The sequence below is a fragment of the Octopus sinensis genome, linkage group LG15 (assembly GCF_006345805.1).
Source record: "Octopus sinensis linkage group LG15, ASM634580v1, whole genome shotgun sequence".
NCBI classification, from domain to species: domain Eukaryota; kingdom Metazoa; phylum Mollusca; class Cephalopoda; order Octopoda; family Octopodidae; genus Octopus; species Octopus sinensis.
In genome coordinates this window covers 55,023,628-55,045,368 of record NC_043011.1, presented here as the reverse complement: position 1 = coordinate 55,045,368, position 21,741 = coordinate 55,023,628, and the positions used below count along the sequence as shown (strand labels likewise).

The window sequence follows — 21,741 nt, the reverse complement described above, 5'->3', positions numbered from 1 at the left end:
TAGTGAAGCAACTGCAAGAAAAGTACTTAGCTAAGAATAAACCATTATACCTGGCATTTGTTGATCTAGAGAAAGCCTTTGATAAAGTGCCCTGCTGTGTGATACGGTAGGCTCTGAAGTGGCTAGGGATAGATGAATGGCTGGTGAAAGCTGTACAGGCCATGTACAAAGACACTATCAGTAAGGTGAGAGTTAAGCATGAGTACAATGAAAAATTTGGTGTACAGGTAGGGGCCCATCACCTGGAATCTAAGGGCCTTAAGGTTAACTTAGCAAAGAATAAGGTCCTAGTAAGCAAGAAAACATATAGGAGATGGTCAAAGCTGGAGTGCTTTTGATCAAAGGCTTGCTCAGTCAAAGCTAACCTAGGGATAAATCTAAACAACAAAAACAAAGCAGTGTTCCAACAACATTAGGTTATGGAATCCATTTCTATGGAAGCTCTGAGTAGAAGGATCCTGCAGAAGAGTAAGACCATGGAAGATAAAGGAAACAGCAGTGAAGGAGGGTTTCAAAAGAGGCTAAACCTCAAAAAGGAGATGACAACAGAACTACAACAAATAGCAAGACAACTGTGCTGAAGAAGACATGTCCAACTCTAGCAAGCATTAAAAAATGGACATGATGATAATGATGATAACTGACGAAGGAGAAAAGAAATATTTCATTAAATAATGATCAAACTAGTTTAAAATACTATACTACTACTACAGTCTTTCTACCAGAATGAAGGGCTAACATTGGTGAAATTTGAACAAATAAACATGAAACAAATGGGTTGTTTTCTTTTTTTCTTAATCCTTGCATCTGTCCTGGTTTTTATTGTAATAATGATGTATATGTGAGTGTATGTGTTGCGTGATAGCCAACCCTAGCACAAATCATTTTACTAAAGCCCTTCCTTCTCCCCAATATCTATTATCCTTCATGTCTCAAAGGGACTGTGAAGGTCAACGGCCCAGCGTTTTCATCTAGACTAAACCAACAACAAAATATTTTTTTAATCTGTTCCTCCAGACAAAACTGAAAGGTAAAAAATATCTTTGTTTTACTTGTTTCAGTTATTAGATGGTGGCCATACTGGAGCACTGCCTTGAATGATTTTAATCGAGTGAATTAATCCCAGTACTTATTTTTTAAAGTTTGGTGCTTATTCTCTTGGTCTCCTTTGCAGAGCTGTTAAGTTATGGGGATGTAAACACACCAACACTAGTTGTCAAGTAGTAGTAAGGGACAAACACAGACACAAAGACACACACACGACAGGCTTCTTTCAGTTTCTGTCAGCCAAATCCACTGACAAGGCTTTGGTCAGGCCAAGGCTATAGTAAAAGATGTTTGTCCAAGGTGCCATACAGTGGGACTGAGCAGGGAACCACGTGGTTGGGAAGTAAGCTTCATACCACACAGACAATTGTTTGGTTTTTTTTACTTCAAAGATCTCCAATAACTTTTCATGCAACCTCAGTGTAAAGGCTGGCCTTCCTATCAGAAACTGAAAATATTTCATCTCTGAACAACTACTTGTGTTTATGTTTGACTTGCTAGAAACAGAAGCTAAATCTTCTCGATGATACATCCCATCAACTTAAAAAGAGAATGACACATTAGACAACGTAGACCTGAATATACATAAAACATGGGATGTTCATGAATAGAAAATCTTTTGACCACAGGTCTACCTCATCAGAAGTGAACAGAAAATAAACATCCATGACAACAACCACCACCGTTAGGCTGTGTTCATTATCTCTTCTACCAACATTACAATAGTCTCTAAACCCACTTTTCCTCCCCACTCCTAAATTGTTTCAATTCCTGACCACCATACAAAACATTTTACTAAGCAATGTTCCTTCTCAAGAGCTTCATTCCCTTCCTGGCCACATCTCTACATAAATTAACCTCCAATGATTTAAACTGAACATCAACTGCCATTAATCTTACTCCATTTATGCCAAACCTCAAATCTGGAGCACTTCCTCCCCCTTTAAAACATTCAAAAGAATACACATTCCTTAATACTGCTGACTCCACACAACATTTCATTATTCTTTACTCTTTATTCCCTTCTAAATGATAACATATTCCACAATAAGTAATGTTTCAAACTAGACATAATAACCTAGCCATCCACCTTTAACATTTCCACTTAAATAACAACTGTTAAAGCAACAACTGTAGTCAGAACTCTTAACATTATTCTATTTAATTATTTCAACTATTTATTTAATGTCTACAAATGCAGTGAGAGTGTCCAGCAGGCATCAAAAACTGATAATAATAGCAGCTTCAGTAGGGAAGGGCTCAGGAATTTTAACATCTTACTATCCATACAAGTAGAAAGAGGAGTAAATTTGGGAGCTAAATACACAGAATTCTTCACTAACTGTGTTTGGCAAATATTTTCATCATCAATATTTAACATCTGTTTTGAATATTATACAAAAGGCAGTGTTTGTTATTTTTGCTTTTCCTATATTTTGAAACTTTTTTTCATAAATAAACATATCCCAAAGTTTGGATTTTACTTTTACCTTAAAATAAACAAAAACACTTTATATTCTAAAAACAATCTTAACTATTTAACTTGAAGTAGCTGCACAACATGTTTAGATGATAAATGTCCTTTTCCATTGTGACTTGTTGCTGCTATTCATGAAATGAGTTTTACAAAGTTTTAAGCATATTCAGGGCCAAAAATTAAAATTTCAATCAAAATTGATAGCTTCTCGAAATTTATCACAACTACAATTTCCATTTGATCAATTTCAATTTCACTTGCCTCAACAGGTTTTCACAAGCAGAGTTTTGTGTCCCAAGAAGAAAAGGTATGCATAAATGGACTGGCTACATCCCAGGTAAAGGCCACGGCTTGTGGTCTCGTCCTGCTGGGTCTTCTCACGCACAGCATACTTCCAAAGGTCTCGGTCACTAGTCATTGCCTCGGTGAGACCTAAAGTTCGAAGGTTGTGCTTCACCACGCATTAATATTCCTTGCACTTTCTGTTAGTTGTCACCTTTATTGAACTCATAAAGCAAAATATGGTGAATATGTTCCTTTGTCACTTCCATTACAGCTTTGAAAAAATAACTTAAAATCGAACTGCACTCTTCAAAATTTGCACTAACAATAAGAACAAGGTAAAATTACAACCTGCTTTTATTGCAAGTTGTTGCAGGTAGTTTATCTAGTTCCCCTCAAACTTTTAGTTCAATAAAACCCACATTATTTATGGGATGGCCCAATACATATACATAAACAATAATATATATATATATGCTGAGACCCCCTTCGGTCATGACTACTCATGGGATTGCACCGAGAAAGTTACTCTCCCAGGCACAAATCTGCGCAAGGTTGTTTATGGAAGACCAGCAGTCATCCATGCATACCGGCCTCCCCTCTCCACGCCACCAATGTTATCCAAGGGAAAGGCAAAGGCCGATACAGCTTGGCACCTGTGACACCGCAACTCATTTCTACAGCTGAGTGAACTGGAGCAACGTGAAATAAAGTGTCTTGCTCAAGAACACAACACGCAGCCCGGTCCGGGATTTGACCTCACAACCTCATGATCATAAGCTCGACACTAACCACTGAGCCATGTGCCTTCACACACATACACATATATAGGGCAAATGCAGTTTCACACCTCTCCTTGAAAAATGCCTTTTTTGAAAAAAGTTTTAAAGATTCCTACGTTTTAGATGTTGGAGATTATCATCATCATCCATTAAAGTGAAAAGAATTTGCATTTTACTTGTTTGCCTTAAATAATTGTGAATAATAAATTAATGCAAATTAAATATACACCATTTCATGAGAAACAAACAATGTTTAATAATTAATGTTATAAAGTTTAATAAGGGGCTCAAATTTCACTCCCTCCCCCAATTTTCGATTTTGAACTTTTCATCCATTTATTTAGTTATCTGTCTATCTTTTTATCCCTGTCCGTTTATTCATAAAATATATTTGTCAACTAAATGTGGTGGTCCTATAGAAGACAGTGTTACTGTTGTTTTTAGCCCTGGGAAGACACATCTATCTAATCTCTTTATACACATGTCTATAAGCTTATTGAATTTAAAATGTTGAAAACATAATTTCTTGTATATTCAGAATTTCTGACATCTAAAAACATAGGGGAAAAAAATTTCGAAAAAGTTCAAAACTTTAAACAGGAGGGGGAATGGTGGTGGTGGGGTTAAAAATCTTTTTTTTTTTTTTGCATATTCGTAAGCTCTGACATCTAAAATGTAGGAATCCGGAAAAAGATTTTTAAAAGAATGCATTTTTCAAGGAGAGCTGCGAAACAGCATTAGCCTCATATCTATATTGAAATATGCATATTAAAACTGAGATATGTTAAAAAATACAGGAAGTTAATGAATGTAAGGAGAAATCTACAAGAGAGACAGCCTAGATACGAGCTTATTAAAGAATACAAGTATTCCAGCTCTCTTGACAAACAAACATGTGAGGAAAAGGAAAGAGATTCTATGATAAATAAGGTCACAGTACTTAGGATACACCCAAAATACAATTTAATAATGGCAAAACAAGGGAGAAACTTATACTACATTTGAAATGTAAGTGGGTGGAAAAAATATTCAGAATAACAGCCAACTAGAAGTAATCTCTTACCAAAATGAAGCTGGGAAAACAATTTCACACTATACATAGAAACAAAATACTTTGAAAAGTCAGAAAATATTCTAACTTTTCCAAAATTGCCTGCACTGGAATTTTATTAAGAAATATATAAAAAAGAGATAAATGAAAAATAAATAACTTTTTTATATTTTTACAAGATAGAACAGTGGTTCCCAAAGTGGACAGTATTGCCCCTTGGGGGTGGTGGAAATTTCCAAGGGGGCACTGAAGAAAAGTGTGGCAATAATGGGGTAGTGATTCATGTAAAAAGAATAAAATAATGGTTAAGTTTTATTTGTGAAATACAGTTGCTTTGAATTTGCTTCAGAAAGAGGTCTATGATTGTGACGGTTGGTTGGGGTGGGGGCGCTAAGAGTGTAGCCAGAGTGTCAAAGGGGTGGCAACCTGAAAAAGTTTGGGAACCACTGAGATCAACAACTAAAATCCTAACAGAAGACAAATTATGGTCCTTCCAAATAACTCATACTTAAAAACTAAACCCACATCAAATTCTGTCATAAGATATGAAAACATAGCTAATTGGTTTTATACACTACATGATCACCTGAGCTGCTAGTCAGTCAGCAGCCCTGGCAATGATCACACTCGAATGGTGCTTTTAACGTTCCACTGGCATGGGTGCCAATCAGGCGGTACTGTCATCAGCTACGACAGCGATTTCTTTTGCCTCGATAGATCTTTGCAAGTATAGTTTATTGACCAATGATTGAAAGGTACTCTTAAATGGGCTGGTTATACAGCACTGGCATAGGCCACGGATATGGTCTCACTTGGCTTGCCGGGTCTTCTCAAGCACAGCATATCTCCAAAGGTCTCATCAAAATAAGAAAAGGATTAAGCTTCAGCTGTACAGAAGAAACATGGGAAGCAGTGATATTGATTCACTTCTCATAAGCATTCAAAAAGTGCATGAAATGACCCACCTAGGATTTGAACTTGAGTTAGGGATTTGATTCTCTAAGACTTTTACTACACACCACTGTACCAACTACTACTACTCTTACTACCTACAATATCACTTGAAGCAAAGGGACTTCATTTTTCTCCCATTTCTCTCTCAGCAGTTCTCAGTTACATTGGCCTAGTTCTTGCTTTCTTTTTTACTGTTTTATCTGTCACACTAATATGATATGAAAACAGAAATCAGAGAAATGAATTAAAATTTTCTAAAGCATTTAATAAAGTAATTTAAGAAATTGCCAGCAGTAAAAGTGAAAGTTTTACCAGTTACCATCAGAGCATTTAGATTCAATCCCCAAAAGAGACTTATCATCATACTAACTGGAATAGTTAGGCACGAAGACGGATATACATACAAATGCTCCACAAATCAACCTCCTTGGAGCAGATCATATTCTTAGGATGGTACTTTTTGTCTAAGACCTTTTGTAAAGGTTTGAGATTTAAGATTCATCTTAAAAAACAATCAGTATTTTATATTCATAATGTGCAGTGAATAATAATAATAATTCTTTCTATTATAGGCACAAGGCCTGAAATTTTGGGGGAGGAACTAATTGATTACATCAACCCAGTGTTTCATGGGTACTTAACTTATCAACCTTGAAAGGATGAAAGGCAAAGTTGACCTTGGTGGAATTTGAACTCAGAAAGACAAGGAAGTTGCTAACTAGATATGGGTCACTCCACCCAAAAAGTGACACAAACAGACTGTATGTACCAAGAAAAAGTGGGGGAAGAGGACTTATTGGATGTGAACACAGCATGAGAGCAGAAGAAAACATAGCACGGTTTGTAAAAAATGCCACAGAACCACTATTATTACAAGTAGGAAGGTCAGGCTTGTGTAGGATGTAAGATTGCAAAGATAAAGCACTATACAAGAAATTGAAAACAAATGAAACTGAAAATAGGTGAGTAAAGAAAAGAATGCATGGTCAATTTCATAGGGATGTTGAAGAAAAGACAGACAGAGAAAAAAATGGCTGTGGATGACTAAAAGTGATTTAAAACCGGAAAGAGAGGCTCTAATTTGTGCTGCTCATCTCCAGTGTTAGAAGCTGTGCAAAGGCAATGATAATAATAATAATAATAATAGTTTCAAATTTTGGCATAAGGCCATCAGTTCTAAGGGAGGGAGTAAGTTGATTACGTTGACCCCAGAGCTCAACTGATACTTATTTTATCAACCCAAAAGGATGAAAAGGCAAAATCAACCTTAGTGGAATTTGAACTCGGAATATAAAACTGGATGAAAAACCATTAAGCACTTTGTCAATGTTGTTGATGATGACGAAAATGCTTGCTGACTACACCTATATCAAAGGTAATAAATTAAGACCGTATCTCCCAAGAACTTGAATGAAATTTCAAACAAGTAAAATCTAAATCTAAAGCGGCAGAAAAACTAGATTTCAGCCATGAAGATATGTTGTTACATGAGCAATATAATTCTGCAAACTGAATTTTCCAAACATTAAAAAAAAGAAAAAAAGAAAAAGAAAACTGATTCTGGCCTAAATAAACAAACGCAGACTAAACAAGGCAATGGAGCAACAGAAATAGCATTTTCATATAAAAGAGACCATTACCATGAAACAGAGAATTATCTAGAATTTCTCTAAAATGATAAATACGATATATGTGGTATATTTGCTGGAACAATAACTTCCATTGTATTCGGATATCCACATTTGGCTCTCACCACCAAATACATCTTGAGATACAACATAGCAAAGTTACTCTATGTATGTCTGGTAGCTCAAGTTTGACTTTTAAATGACAAAAAGTTCTGTGAAATACATATCAGTCTCCACTTGTCTTAGAAAAGACACTTTGGAACATTGTATATAGATATAGACAAACATGAAAAGGGTGTATGAATATCCCACATATTGCCCAGAAGTGAATTAAAGGTAGATATGTATCCATCATTCTGTTCGCAATCAATACAAATGGAATCATATACAACCACGTCAGTAAAAATAAACAGATTACAAGGACAGTCAATGCAGCAACAGATATTTCAGAAAATAGTAATATCAGGATTTGTAAATCTTAAAGTTTTCTCACAAAGTATTTGTTAATCTTGAAGATTTCTATACATAAGTTTCCAAAATATACCTGTCTTTTCAATATAAGGGAAACTTGATACGTTTATCTCTCAAGCCATAAATAATAATAATAATAATAATAATAATGATGATGGTGTGGAGGGGGGTTTGTCACATTAATAGAAGGCCATAGATTTGTATGAAAGAAATGAAAAGTAAAGCTGTGTAATATTGAATAACAAATTCAAAAGAATTGGAAGGACAAAGCAAATATCTTAGGAAAATAAATAGAACAGAAATAGAAAAACCAGTGTCTCAATAGAGACAAAGAGGTTGATTAGTAATGCTAACATTAGGGGTTTCTTCATTATATTCTATCAGAGATTAAAGATATAACAGACCTATAAAGAAAGATGTGCAGAAAATATGAAAGAAAATCACGTTCTACCAACAACAGAATATATCAGGTAACACAACAATGTATCAGCATTTCTGCATTGGAACATTTTCAGAAACCTAAGATAAAATCAACAGAGAAATGGTACAAACACCTAGCCACTGAAAATGAAAAGGTCACTCTCTCATAGAATACACATATCAAAGCGGATAAAGCAATTGATGCCAATAAGCGAAACATCGTTATGAAAAATGAAAAGAAAAAGAAAGATTTTTATTGACATGGCCTGATGATTAGCAAGAAAAAACTCTGTGAAAACACACCTAGTAGAAACTGAAATGAGAAAATATGTGAATATAATGAGATAATTATTACCATGGGTTATATGCGTATTAGAACTTGTTGGAAGAGAAGAGAGAGACAGTAGTGAAAACATGACACTCAAAACATCTTTAAAAAATTGCCTTCATATTTCAATGGGTAATAAATGGAAACAGATACTTTTAACACTGTACAACATGTTTATATAAGATTCTGCATAAAGTAGAAACAACATGGTTAATAACAACAGCAACAATTGTTTCTGATTTAAGAAAGAAGCCAGCAATTTTAAGAGGAGGAAATAAGTTGATTGTATGATTACTAGTACTTGACTAGTTCCTTATTTTATCAATGCCAGAGGGATGAAAGGGAAAGATGACCTGAGATAGCCATGAATTTTGGGAGAAAATATAAATGGAGTCACAGCAGTACATGACAACATACTTTATCAATAATGATAATAATAACAACAACATCGAAAAATATCTTAGGAATGAGAAACCAGGTTCGAAATTTCTCCAAGACACCTGATGAAGGCTGGAGGGTATATCAGCCGAAACGTTGTGTCAAATTAATGAAAATTAACTTATTTAGATGAGACTAAAAAATAATCTAAAAGCAATTTTGTTGGAAATAGAAGGGAAATGCTAACATTCACTGTTGTTAACAGGTGGTACAAATAACAATAAGCAAAAAGAAAAAACAGAATTTAATTAATTTAATCTTGTCTAAAATGAGAGAATACAATAATAAGGTAACCACTTGTTTATCATCAGATGCCATATTCTTAACTAATCAAAAAATGACTCATTCAAAGCACATAAATTAAAACACTTGCGGGCAATTGTGTATCTTCATACAATTGCAGAGAGTTAATTAATAATCATTAATTTTCTAGTTGTTATAATTCATAACTGTAAACCCCTTTCGTAAATGAATCTGTTATGTATCGTGTTTTCAAATATATCATATTTTCTACCTTGTTTTAAACATAAAAAATATACAGAGAATCTAAAAAGAGAATAAAACTTTGTTTTCAGAAAATGATTCAAAAGAAGAAACTAAGGAGTAGTTTACGGAGGTGTATCTAAACTAATGAAATATTCATTATTTACATAACAACTCAATTGTTTACAATAGTGAAAAATTGTAACTCCCCAACTATTTACAGCCAGATATACTGGCTGCATTTGAGTGTGATCGTTACCAACATCGCCTTACTGGCACCTGTGCCGGTGGCATGTGTAAAAAGATTCGAGTGAGGTCATTGCCAGTACCACCTGACGTAAAAAGCACCCACTACACTCTTGGAGTGGTTGGCGTCAGGAAGGGCATCCAGCTGTAGAAACTCTGCCAGATCAAGACTGGAGCCTGGTACAGCCATCTGGTTCGCCAGCCCTCAGTCAAACCGTCCAACCAATGCTAGCATGGAAAGCGGACGTTAAACGATGATGATGATACTAGATCTCTGTGAGTTAATGTCTCAATCAGAAACAGCATAGCAATATAATTAAATGAAAAACATCAACATGTCCACACCCTAGCTGTAATTAACAACATTGAAAAAAGAAAATTAAAAACCCATTAATAGGTTAGTAATAATTTTTGGCCTAATTTTCCATAATTTTGTTATCTTTGGGATGTCCTTTTCAAAAGCTATTTACTCTGTCTAGTATTGTTGTAAACTTTCTAGTTCAAGATGAGGAAGGCAGCACTTAGAACATTTATCATTCAGGATACTTCAAATACTCAGTATAATTTCTGCAAGAATGGAATGAAATTTGGAAAGTGAAGTAGACATTGAGAAGAATGTTTTTTAAAAGAAATTATCAAAGTTATTACAAAATTTTTTTTAAATATCAGTAAAAACCTTAATCAAAGACTTTTAATGAAAGAATGTAGCTACAGTATTGTGTTTTATTTTACTGTTTGCAAGCAATAAGAAGAAGATATCTTCATGACAAAGAAATCTATTTAAAAAATTATGCTAAGTTTATTAGTGAAAGTTGAATCCCATACTTCTTAAATGATATGCTAGGGGTTTTTTTTTTCACTTTCTATCAAGGATTTATATATCAGCCTTGGAAATTAATTCATCTTACTTTATAAAAGAGTAGTGGATTTCCATTTGTCTGTCTGTCACAACATCTACAAGAGGAAGGAGAAGGAGAGGAATCGAAATATACATTGCAATGTATTTTAAGATGACGGGGAGGAGAAAAAGTTACAGTTGAGAGAAATACACCATGAGAGTATGTGTGAAAGATAGATAGATGGATGGATAGATAGATAGATAGTGTTGTCACCATAGTAACTAACAATCTTTGCTTAAAAATGCGTGTATTTTAAGTGCAAGTCAGTCAACACAACTTCAAAACAAAAAGACTTTCAGCATGGAACATGAATGTTAAATGATGATGATGATGATGATGATGATATAGCTTTTTTTTGGTTCTTTGTGTGTGTGTGTGTGTGTGTATGTCTTTCTTTCAACATAGAGACAACACAATGCAACATAGCTTCAAAAAAACAAAAAAAAAACTTTTGCTATATAACAATATAGTTATTTTTTGTGTTGTGTGTGTCTGTGTCTTTCAAGATAGACACAATGCAAAACACTTAAAAAAAAAAGAATTTCACAATATTGATTGGTTGTTGTTGTTGTTGAGAGAGAATGTGAAAGATAAAATCAAAATTTGTTTCAAGAAAAAAAAAAAACGGGCTGAGAAATATAGTAAGAGAGAAAGTGAAAGATAGATAGGTTGACAGCTGTCACCATAGTAACTAATGGTACTTTCACTATATACCAGTTTAGTATTAAAATAAGGTACATGCATGATTAACGAATATTTTTTACTGAGAGTGTAGTAATGGATAAAGACCTAGTGATAACTAAACACAAATATTAGTTGCTTAGTGTCATTTTCTTTGACACAAATTACACATTAGTCATTAGCGATGAGGACAAAAACATGTTGAACAACTTAATCATAAATGTCATAAAATCCATAAGTATCAAACAAAACCATGACTAATTTATATCTCCTATGGTAAACCAATAATTTTTCTTGAAAATGAGACCATCAGTCCTTGAATTACATATGCTTGAACCCAGTTGAAATATCAGTGTTCTGAGATAGAAGATATTGACTGTTCACTGATAATCAATATTGTTATCTGAGATAAGTAGACTTATATAAGTGCTTAAAAGCTACAGAAAATTTAGCATACATACATCTTTACGTTCAATGTCAGTTTGACCAGTGACCTGACAAACCTTTCCATGAAGTTGATAGAATATTAGTTGGCTCTGTATGTACTTAGAGTGGATGCACACATTCTTAGGACAGAATAGGTTTGTGGAAAAGTGCTTACATATTTTATTGTATTTATGGAGCAAAATGTTTGTTTAAACTAGTTGCTTTTTTGTAATATCCAAGTACTTCATTATGAAATGATATATATTTTTGAATTAGATCAACAATTCTGAAATCTTTTTAACTTTGTGCTTCATTCACAATCAAACAAAAAATTACTGGTACACTTTGTATAGAAGATTTTTTTTAATTATCATCTAACGTTAAAAATACAATATATATATATATATATAATATATATATATATATATATATATATAAACTATTGTCTAGCTTGCTTCATTAATCATACTTGTGTATAGCAAAATCATAAATAACAGTTTTCAAAACACTCGAGTATTTATATAGATTTTCTTAAGCTATAGATTGTATTTTACAAAGTCCCTAGCACACCACTTCAGAACCACTGCCATAGATAATGTATAATAAAAATAAATAACAAACACTTCACATCAGATATCTACATTGTTGACTTCAGAAATCCACAAAGATATCAACATTCATACAGAATGTGCAATACAAGAATATTTTCACAATTCCATTGGGGCACTTGCAAATACCTATGCCTCATGAGTTCTCCAGCACCACAACTCTGAGATGGCAATTATTGATAACATCAAAATAAAGGAAATGGATTTAACATCAGCTATCGATGAAATGAGCTGAAACTCAGCCACAGGTCTTGATGGATTCCCAGCAATCCTCATGAAGAAACGCAAGGGGCTCCAGCATGACCACTACAGGTCCTCTTTCAGAGCTTCCTCACAACTGGGTCACTTCCCAGAAAATTAAAGGAAGGCATAATATGTTCTATCCTTGAGTGAGGTAGCAGAGTAGACAGAGCAGATGCTAAAAATTGCAGTCATGTCCCTCTAACTTCCCATGTCAGTAAAGTCATGGAACACATTGTCAGGAGGAAACTGATCGTGTTTCCTGAAGATAATGACTTGCTCCCTGGCACCCAGCATGACTTCCTCTCAGGGAGAAGCTGCCTTACACAGCTTGTGCAGCATCATGACTGGGTGTTGAAACAATTAACGAATTGCTAAAATGTGAATGTGATGTGTCTCGATTTTGCAAAGGTCTTTGATAAGATTGATCATGGGATGATATGTCACAAGTTATGGGGACTCAGCATAGTTGGAAAACTGGGAGAATGGTTGCATGACTTCTTAAAAAGACAGAAGCCATTAGAAAACCGGAAGAGGAAAAAAGTTCCCACCACAAGAAAAGGAAGGACGGAATACAAATAGAAAATAATTTGCTGAGTGATACCCAGCATGGTTTTCGACCAGGTAGGAGCTGCCTAACCAAGCTCTTACAACATTATGACTGGGTATTGAGGCAGTTACTCAACAAATCAATTGTGGACATAATATACCTTGATTTTGCAAAAGCTTTTGACAAGGTGGATCATGGTATGATATGCCACAAATTGTGACCTTGGCATAGCTGGAAAACATGGAGAGTAGTTACATGACTTTCTGAAAGACAGGAGTCAGGCAGTAGTGGGCACCTCTATGAACAACACAAATAGTGAGCGGTGTTCCACAGGGCACTGTCTTGGGATCACTGCTTTTTATAGTGGCCCTTTCATATATACCCTCAAATGCCCGCATAGCCACCCTTGCAAGCTGCGACCTAAAAATTTGATGACAGCAGCCAGGAAACGATCGTAGTGGATATTAATTATATTTTAATAATTGTTACATATTTAAATAATATAAATTAATTTATGTATTGGCTTAAGTCTTTCATTGTCTCTAATTTAATATAATATAATATTTTACTATAAAATTGGATTCAATCCTAAATCTGATTTTTCCCTGTAAGTTTGGATTTATTCCCTAATATATATATATATATATATATATATATACACATGTATACATACATATATATAAATATATATATATATATATATATATTATATATATATATATACACACACACATGTATACATACATATATATAAATATATATATATATATATACCGGAGTAAACACATAAATGTGAAACAAGGTGGTAAAAAGAGTACTCAAATACCAGTGGTAGAGTAATATGCTTTATTTTAAGCAGCAGAAAATTCAACAAAATCTGTTACTCTGAGTTTCTCGTTGCCGTTCATCAGACAGTTTTTGCTAGAATCTGTCTGATGAACGGCAACGAGAAACTCAGAGTAACAGATTTTGTTGAATTTTCTGCTGCTTAAAATAAAGTATATATATATATATATATATATACACACACATGTATACATACATATATATAAATATATATACACACACATGTATACATACATACATATATATAAATATATATATATATACACACACACATGTATACATACATATATATATAAATATATATATATATATACACACATGTATACATACATATATATAAACATATATATACACACATGTATACATACATATATATATACACACATGTATACATACATATATATATATACATATATATTTATATATATACATGTATACATATATATATACATATACATACATATATATGTGTGTGTGTGTGTGTATAAACATATATAGATGTATATCATATATCATCATTGTTTAACGTCCGTTTTCCATGCTGGTATGGGTTGGACAGCTTGACTGAGGTCTGGAGAGCCAGCGGCTGCACCAGGCTCCAATCTGATCTGGCAATGTTTGTACAGCTGGAGGCCCAACATTTGAAAGGTGTTTTTTATGCGTCCCCAGCACAGGATTCCAGTTATATGACACCATCAGCCAGGACTACAATTTCACTTGGCTTGACATACATACATACATACACACACATATATATATATATATATATACACACACACACACACACAAATATATATATACTTCTGCACAAATATGTATATACACATACATTTATACATACACACACACTGTCTAGTATTGCTGGATTTCTCAGGTGACCCTGCTCTTACACATGGATTGTTTTGATATGGAAGAAATATTGACATTATTTTGTTTTCACACAGTTGAAATACTATCCATGCTTATGAGCAAGAAATAAGTTTAATCAGGTTTTTCAAGGTAAATATAAATCTGAAGTTTAGAATTTGCATCTCATGTCACACAACATAAAAGACTTCACTCTTTCCCACCTACCAATTATTCAGAATTCTTCATCCAAAATAGATAAGTTAATATCTTTCTATTTATCCAATCATTTCCCTACTTCCAGCATATCAGATTACTTTTAAATTGCTTATTTGTTCCTCTTAGAACTGACTTAACAATTTTCAGTGTCCATCAGCACGTAGTACTACCACATGGAAGAAATATATACGTAAAAAGACAAGAAAAAAAAACACATTTAAACTTAAGAAATGATATCACTATGCAGCTATTGCAAACTTGTATAAGCTGAAATGAAGACGGGATAGGCAAGTTGTGTAAATACATCAACACTAACAAACTACACGAACTAAAACAATAATGTAGTTTTGTATGAAAGGTATTATCTAGATTGTTTAATAAACACTGCTTGACAGTGAATTGTTCTTCACAAAATGAGAAAGGTTATCTATACAGTCAAAGGTATTCCAAAATTATTAACTATCATGGCATTTCTGCAACTATTAAACAATATCTTTTAGAAATATCATAAATATTATCACAGGCCCGTATAGATGGGAAAAAAGGTGTAGACATAAATAAAATGAGAGAGGTCTAAATTAAGAAAACAATGAGATATCAAATTGCTTTGGTTGTATTGTAAGTAAGGTTTCATTTCACCATTTTACAAACAATGCTATTGTTTTATATTGAAAGTGTTTCAAACAATATAACTAAGTGGGAAACATCTCTAGGGTGTGTTCTGCATATCAAATACAAATATAATAGAATCTTATTAAAGACCAGACTCAATTCATTTATAGTCCAAAAACTTCAATAGACTCAGATCATTGGACTGATCTCTCTTGGTTATTGTCTTCAGATTTTAAACACCTCAAAAAGGAGTTTTTGTTTACTAATTACTTGGATATCCTAGTGCCAGGAGGAATTACAACCGTGTTTCGTGGTCTGCTACCACAACAGCTCCTTTATAGGATCCAGTTAGCTCAAGACATCATCAGGAGGAACCACGTCCGGTTTCGGCCCCTACTCCTGCACCGTTTTGACGTGGTGCCCCCCCCCTTTTTTCGGAGGTGTCTTCAGCTCTGGTGTTGTGCATACTTCTATAACATAGATGCCTTCCTTATTTTACGACTACTTCATCTAGATTCAATATACAAGTTAATGTTTAAGGTTCTACAAGAAGCAATCAAATGTTCAATAACAGTGAGTCACAAGTCATGTGACCTGTAAGAAAAAGCAGACAAATCTCTCTCAAGCCACACTCAAGTATTAAAAAAGAACATATTCAATAATGTAGGCTAGAGTAGAGTATCCCTGAAAAAAGAAAAGATAGAATGGTCATGGCTGGAATGCATTTGATCATAGGTCTCCCAAATCGGGGATGACTTGAACCTAAACAACAACAGCAACAACTAAGCAATTAAAACCCACTGCTATAAGGGACTGATACGATTTGTAAATCAATAAAAATACAATCCATACAAATATATTTAACATCACTCCTTGACCACTGGGTGCCTTTAATGGGGCAGTCCACTCTGTTACAAGCAAAAGAGCAGTGTCCATGAAAAAGTCATGAGCACTGCCCTTCCTCTTGCCTAAACGATTATGAAGAATTAATGTGATTTCATGTTTTTTGACAAAATAGTTTTACTTTGTCATCATCATCATCATCATCATCGTTTAACGTCCGCTTTCCATGCTGGCATGGGTTGGACAATTTGACTGAGGACTGGCGAACCAGATGGCTGCACCAGGCTCCAGTCTGTTCTGGCAGAGTTTCTACGGCTGGATGCCCTTCCTAATGCCAACCACTCCGAGAGTGTAGTGGGTGCTTCTTAGGTAGTACTGGCAACAGCCACGCTCAAATGGTGTTTTTTACATGCCACCTGCACAGGAGCCAGTCCAGTGGCACTGGCAATGACCTCGCTCGAATGTTGTCTTTCACGTGCCACCAGCACAAGTGCCAGTAAGGCGACGCTGGTAACGATCACGCTCGAATGTTGCTTTTTACGTGCCACCGGCATGTGAGTCAGTCAGCAGCCCTGGCAATGATCACACTCGGATGGTGCTCTTAGCACTCCACTAGCACAGATGCCAGTCATGCGGTGCTGTCATCGAATCTGATTTCGATTTCACTTGCCTCAACAGGTCTTCGCAAGCAGAGTTTAGTGTCCAATGAAGGAAAGGTATGTGTAAGTGGGCTGGTCACACCACTAGTATAGGCCACGGGTTATGGTCTCACTTGGCTTGCTGGATCTTCTCAAGCACAGCATATTTCCAAAAGTTTCAGTCACTAGTCATTGCCTGGGTGAGGCCTAATGTTCGAAGGTCGTGCTTCACCACCTCATTTTATATCTTCCTGGGTCTACCTCTTCCACAGGTTCTTTCAACTGCTAGGGTTTGACACTTTTTCACACAGCTGTCCTCATCCATTCGCAACACATGACCATACCAGCGCAGTCGTCTCTCTTGCACACATCTGATGCTTCTTAGGTCCAACTCTCAAGGCACTTACACTCTGTCAAGTATGCACACTGACGTTACACATCCAGTGGGGCATACTGGATTCATTCCTTGCAAGCTTGCGCATGTCCTCAGCAGTCACGGCCCATGTTTCACTGCCATGTAGCATGGCTGTTTGTACACATGCGTCATACAGTCTGCCTTTTACTCTGAGCGAGAGGCCCTTTGTCACTAGCAGAGGTAGGAGCTCTCTGAACTTTGCCCAGGCTATTCTTATTCTAGCAGCTACACTTTCAGAGCACCCACCCCCACCCGCTACTGACTTGGTCACCAAGGTAACAGAATCTATCAACTACTTCTAGTTTTTCTTCCTGGAATGTGGCAGAAGTTGTTCTCTCCACATTTTCAGTGTTATTTATTGCTCCTGAGCATCTGCCACATACAAAAACTATCTTCCCAATTAGCCTTCCTTTTGATATTGCTGCACCTCCTATGTGTCCATAGCTTACACTAGGTACATCTTATAGTTTCTACCTATGCCATCTACCTGAAGGGATTTGTCGATCAGCTCATATTGTTGAGGTGCTTGTTGAATATGTTAAAATGCTATAACAGGTGGTGCATTGTGTTTCAATTTCATACTTCAGTGTACACAACTCGAATGAGTCAATAGGGCAAATGATTTGATAAGTGGCCTGCTAGAAATAGTAGTCAAGTTGAATTTGTTTGAATATGAATTTTCCTAAATCTCAATCCCACTTTTTTCACTTAAGAAACAAAAAGAAAAGTATTTTCAGGTGATTTATCGCTACAACATCTTTTGTATGAGAGACATGCATAAATATATTTTATTTGCATTTGTAATTACATTCTCATCCTGGCAATTAAAATTTTCGGAAAGTGAAATGCAACGGAATATATTATTTACATAGGAGAAAAAATAGGGGGAGGGGAGTTGTATTTGGCCTAATTTTAACCAGCTTCTAACTGAAGAATTAATTTCAATTTTCTAGTTAAAAAAAAATTGCTGATTTCGAATGCCTGGTGTTCAAAACAGAAACCTGAAGATCAAATCAGCCCCATTTATCAAATGGTGGACACTACCAAATCCACTCACAAGGCTTTGGTCGGCCCGATGCTAGAGTAGGAGACATTTGCCGAAAGTGTCATCCCATTAAATCTTCCTCAAGACACGCCCTACTCTCTTTAAAAAAAAAAAAGGAAGACCATACTTGATGATGTGTCTGCAGAAAAGACGAATTAGTCAACGACTTGAATGACTTTGACCTGCAACTAGACAACGACTGTACGTCAGTGTGCAAGTACGGTCGTCGGCGAGGTGGAGCGAGGTCTTGAACTGACATCATGCTGTGTGTAGGTTTGCTCGATCGGTACTGACTAGGTTTAAACAACAGATAGTCGAACTATATTAATAAAAGTTGTATGAGAAAAGGCACCGAGCAATGAATGATTAAGGAACATCTACCTTGGCGATACTGAGCGAGTGAGGCAATATGTCAGAATGGGGGGGGGGGAATGCTTTCTTCCGACATATAAATAACATAAAAGAACATTCAGCAGTTTCTTTGTATATTATACGTAAATTTATACAATGTAACGAGTAGACATAATTCTTCCCCCAAAGATCTTTGGAGGTTAGTTCAAATAAAATCAGTTGCAATTTTTGTAAAAAGAAATAAATAAACCCAGAAGTCTTTAACCTTAGGAATGCAGAAAAACGGGAGTTGAGTCACCAAAGGAAGCGCCTAATTGTTTACTTGTTGATAAATTCTAAGAAGAACAGAGATTTAAAACACAGCTTTATACCAATGTATTTATTGTGATAAATTTTATCTAAAATAAAATTTAAAAAAAACATTAATACTAAATTATGCTTATTCCCGTTTTGTCTGTAATCTGAAGACAGGCTGCTGAGATAAAGGTGTGTAAAGTTCAATATATTTGGTTTTGTCACAGTCAGATAAGAGAATGATACTTACTAACACCTTTGTATAGGATAAGCGAGATGCTAGCCTCAAATTAACTAAATGTTTATATCGCAATGCACAAAATGAAAGAATAAGCTTCCGATATGAAATTTATAAAGAACGAAGAACCTATAAAGCCCCTTATAATGAAGGAATAAAATACAAAATATATTCAAAGGATAAATCATAATGCATGGCTTTATACATACATAAAAATATAGTGTATATTAGAACACATTAAGAGGCTTCTAAATAGGAAAGCCTTGTGCTAGAAAGAGCAGTAGAAAGCTCAAACCACTAATTCTATTTATTATGTATTTATATATATATATATATATATATATATTAAGGTATGTAGAAAAATACAACATGGACAAGAACGATATATATATATATATATATATATATATATACACATAAAAATATCGTGTACATTAGAACACATTAAGAGGGTTTCCAAATAGGACAGCCTTGTGCTAGAAAGAGCAGTAGAAAACTCAAACCACTAATTTTATTTATCATGTTTATATATATATGTGTGTGTGTGTTTATATATATATATGTTTATATATATATATATATATGTTTATATATATATATATATATATATATATATATAAACAAAGCATTACTATATACAACATATAATCACCAACAACATAGGCATGTCTAATGTATATTATGATGACATTGCGCGATGTATAATTGAGGGAGTGTACATGCCTCTTTTGTTTGTTTATTGATTTTTTAAAATCCAGTTTATGTTTGTAAATATTGATTTTTCGGGATGAAAAGAGAATTTATAAATTGTATAAGTTTATGCATAACCATATATACCATACTATAAATTGTATATTAACATTTTAATAATATATAACAGTTTTATCATATATATACGTTTAACATACATAACGAAATTGCTATGTATGTTAACGTATATGATTAAAAATTATCATATATAATATATATAGTCATCACAACATATATAATATATAATATACTATATTTTAATCATATAAAACTTGTTTCTTTATCGCTGGTTCCATAACAAACAGTAATGGAATGCAATAAGGAAAAAGGAAAAGTATGATGTAAATTATTATAAAAGAAAAAAGATTAGAGGAAGCTGAACGAAGAGGAGTGGAATTCTATAAACTAGAGATTTATGATTCGATTCCATAGGCGAGGATTTCAAAAATGAGACAATTTTAAATAAAAATGACATTGTGAATTAATGAGTCAGCGGTCGGTGATGTGGAGATTGATAAAGAAGACCGATAGAAATGGTTTGATTCAAGGGAGAATTTAAGGATTTTAAATTATTAAAAGGTCTTTTGTATGCAACCTAAAAGGTAAGAGCCGAAATATTCTCACCCCCTAAAGGGAAATATATAAGGCATTGTGTATGTTTTGAGAGATTAATGAAAGCCAATTAAAGTCCCAACACGAAAGGAGGACATGGTGGATGTATGGAGTGTGACCACGGACCCATAGGCATTTTTAGCGAAATGTCTATGGACTGAGCAGTCGGACGGTGGTGTAATTTGGGGTTATGTAGTATCAGGGATATTTCTATGTGTAAAGCATTCCAGGCGTGTCGAGTGAGAGAAGGAAAAAAAGAGAAATGCTGGTTTCATTAGGTCGACATGCGGCTCTCCAGAGCAAAATGGTGACGGAAAGGGGGGGAGACCAGACGACACACACCTACAAACACAATATGTATAATAAACTGTATAAAATGTATGAATAAACAGAAATTATGGAGACGGGATTGAAAAATTGGTCGTTCAAGTATCTCACCAATGTGTTTTTTTACGTTCCTAATGACAAAAAATGGTCAACAAAAGCGAATTCTTTTACCTGTTACTTGTAAAGGTTTCCGTGAAAGTCTCGGCGTTTTTTATTGGTTTTTTTATATTTCTGGAGGGGGCCCCGACCCGGTACAAGGATGAGTAATCACTATGCGACAAGTGATTGGATAAATTAAAATGACACTTAAAATGCTTTTAAGACATTAAACATAAAATCATAATTGCCTATATAATTTTTAAGAACCAACAACAGAATTTTGTTTGAAATTATGTTATTTAGTATTTTCTGCTGACACTAATCCCCCCCCTCGCTGTAGTCGTAATGTCTGTTGCTTGTAATAATGTCGTCTCTCTCTTCCTCTTTATTTATTTAATACATTAACGCTGTATTAAATTATCGTGCAATAAATATACTGGTCTCTTTCTACTTTATTTTCTTTGCAGTAATTTTATCTACTTATGTCAACATTTCCACGATCAGTCTATTTTTATCGAGTCTACAAGAATGAGCCACTATTTAAGACATTCAATTAACAATGATTGAACTGTGTTCGTCCGCCTCGAAATATATT

At 34.5% G+C, this 21,741-nt stretch overlaps 1 protein-coding gene across 1 annotated transcript in view; it reads right to left on the bottom strand.

Moving 5' to 3' along the window:
- The window catches only part of LOC115219766 (tropomodulin-2), a 59,924-nt gene extending 38,531 nt beyond the window's left edge, over window positions 1-21,393 (bottom strand). The window contains exon 1 of the mRNA XM_029790016.2: window positions 21,219-21,393. The gene's annotated coding sequence lies outside the window, so the exon portion shown is untranslated. The remainder of the gene's footprint in view (window positions 1-21,218) is intronic.
- Window positions 21,394-21,741: the final 348 nt, after the last annotated feature.